Here is a 2,667-nt window from a genome sequence, read left to right as displayed (position 1 = left end):
TTAGAAGATCAAAAATCAAATTCTAATCGCATAAAGAGTTTGGTGCCGAATTTGTTTCATCTGCATAAAAAGAATTATTTCATTTTATGTATTATTAAGAATATTTTAACTTCGAGAAAGTCTTCTTAACTTGCATCTAACATGTACATCTTTAAATCTTAAATCTTTAATCTTTACATCTTTAAACATCTTTAAATTATTTTAGTTTTGTAACTCTGTTTATTAAGTCTGTAATTTTAAAAATACAAACCTATCTTCACCAACAATGTGTGCCATTAATTCATTCCATGTGAACATTGCGTAATCATCATAAATATTTCTTATCAAATTCATGTGACTTCACTCATTTGCTGACCAAACCCTAAACATTTCACCGAAGATTGAAGTCATTTCTTTATTTCACTATTTTTCGCAAGGCGGGGAATTAGTTTCCTTTCAGATTTATTTTTATTCCATTCGTTCGTTAACAACAAATCAACACCGAAATTATAAAATGGCATGAACTGTTCCCCTCATTAAGTTATTAACAAACGACCGTGGATAGCATTTATTTCTTCCTGGAACATTTCGGACTTCCTTGAAACGAACCTAATTCTAATTTTATTATTATATTCAGTTAAAAGAGTCAGTAGTCAAAGAATGAAAGAAATGTGAAATAGAATGATGAAATCTTTGACTGGCGAATTAGTGCAGTCCAGTCGTAAAATGTGGAATGTTCCTAAACGTGTGGCTCTCTGGAGTTGATATGGTGTTATATCTAGGAGGCTTAACGCTTCCAAATGTTTCATAAATGGTCTTGATGTTGCTCCTAGCGCTCCTATGACAACTGGAACTGTTGTTGCTTTCTAGATTCAAAGTCGGTGGTTGTCAATCTCCAGATCCATATACGTTGTCAATTTTTCATGCACGTTTTCCTACTCTGCTATCCCCTTGTATTGCCGCATCAGTGATGTCTGCCATATTGTGTTAAAGATGTCTGCATTTTAAAGTCCCATAATATTATCAACGAGTTTTGAGGGGGATAATTAAGTTCTCCCTTAGTGCATCATTTGCGGCTCATGATTATGGAAGGTTTTTTCTTTTGTGCACGTCACTAGCTTTCAAACTTGCACACTGAAATCCCACATAGCAAAGAGAGGAATTGTCCTTGCCTTTTTTCGAATAAGGCTAAGCCTACCAATCTCAGGTCGAATTTTGCAAGGTTTTTCCTCCCAGAAACTTACCGTGTTAAATCTTTTCAAGAAAGCGGATTTAAAAACCTACGAAATGCAATTCGAAAATACAAATAATAAAAATTGGAAGCATTCTGTTAGCCCAGATTTCTGATACAGTGCCGTTAAGTCTCATCGATGTGTAGAATTATTCCGTAATTTAAAAAGTCAGATATCGAATAAATATTTTCGTTAATCTGCGCATCCCAAACATTTATTTACTTAGTGCGTGAAAGGAGAGATTTTGAAATAAAATATATAAAATTCAAAATATGTGAATAGTACAGAAACGATGAAGTAAGAAGTTTGGAATGTGAGAAAAAAAGCACGCTGAATTTGGGTAAAAAGAAGATTAAATTAAATCTTTCTAGGAAGGTTTGTAAAGCATATTCCAAAAAAACATTAAGGCTAAACACTTAAAATTCTATTCTCATAAAACATTAAAAAACTACTGCTTTTAAAATATGTAAACTCCTAGCGACAATTATCGATATAATCGAAAGCTAAACTGAGGTAAAAGAATAATAAACGGCATCACCGAAGGCGTATCTTTATTCTACTTAAAATTTAATATCTAAGTTAAGAGCATTTTTATTTATAAAATACGATAGAAAGTAATATTTTATTAAGAAATAAATACCATTTTAATAAATAAATTGTTCATTACATAAATTTATTAGTAATAACTTATACTCCTTTAATTTTATTAGATAAATCTAATTAAAAATAGATCACTCTGATTGCGATTTTTGTGTTATGTTATGTTATATTATATTTATTATATTATATATTATATTATATTCCTGTTATATATTATATTATATTCCTGTTATATAATATTTATTATATTATATATTATATTATATTCCTGTTATATAATATTATGACATCTTATATAGATAGCTTCTCGGCCTTTTGGCTAAGATCAAAGTGTAGTATCTGTTCTTATCAGCTCATAGTTTATTATAGTTGCTAAAGTTCTATTAGCGTTAGCGGCTTGGATATCTATAGGGTTCCCTTTGGGGGGCCTGGATATATTATAAGCTGCTGCGCTAATACCAAATTGTAGTATCTGTTCTTAGAACAATACGTACAAGGTCTAGTAAAGACGAAAACCCCGGACTGGGGTAAGAACAAACTCTAATTCTTTTTCAGAGGTGAGTGTTTGTCCACTCGTTGCACAGGCCTATCAGCCTGTAGATTCACTGTCCCCTCTGTACACTTTAGTGTCAGAGGTAGCCGGCAGGCTTCACCCGCAAAGAAGACCAGTGGTGGTCATACACATCAGGACAGGGGAGGACCCACAGGTTAAGAGCTAGAGGGACTTCCTCGCAATTCCCCCGTAACAGTTTCAGTTCCACCACCTTCCACCTATATATATATATATATATATATATATATATATATATATATATATATATATATATATATATATATATATATATATATATATATA

General features: G+C 31.8%; 1 pseudogene; it reads left to right on the top strand.

Moving 5' to 3' along the window:
- Positions 1–2,110: 2,110 nt before the first annotated feature.
- On the top strand, positions 2,111–2,221 carry LOC150103556 (U2 spliceosomal RNA; annotated as a pseudogene).
- Positions 2,222–2,667: the final 446 nt, after the last annotated feature.

Source organism: Typopeltis vanoorti, chromosome 9 (assembly GCF_054136105.1).
Source record: "Typopeltis vanoorti isolate ZY-2024b chromosome 9, IOZ_Tvanoo_1.0, whole genome shotgun sequence".
NCBI classification, from domain to species: Eukaryota; Metazoa; Arthropoda; class Arachnida; order Uropygi; family Thelyphonidae; genus Typopeltis; species Typopeltis vanoorti.
This window is presented reverse-complemented; position numbering and strand designations above follow the sequence as displayed.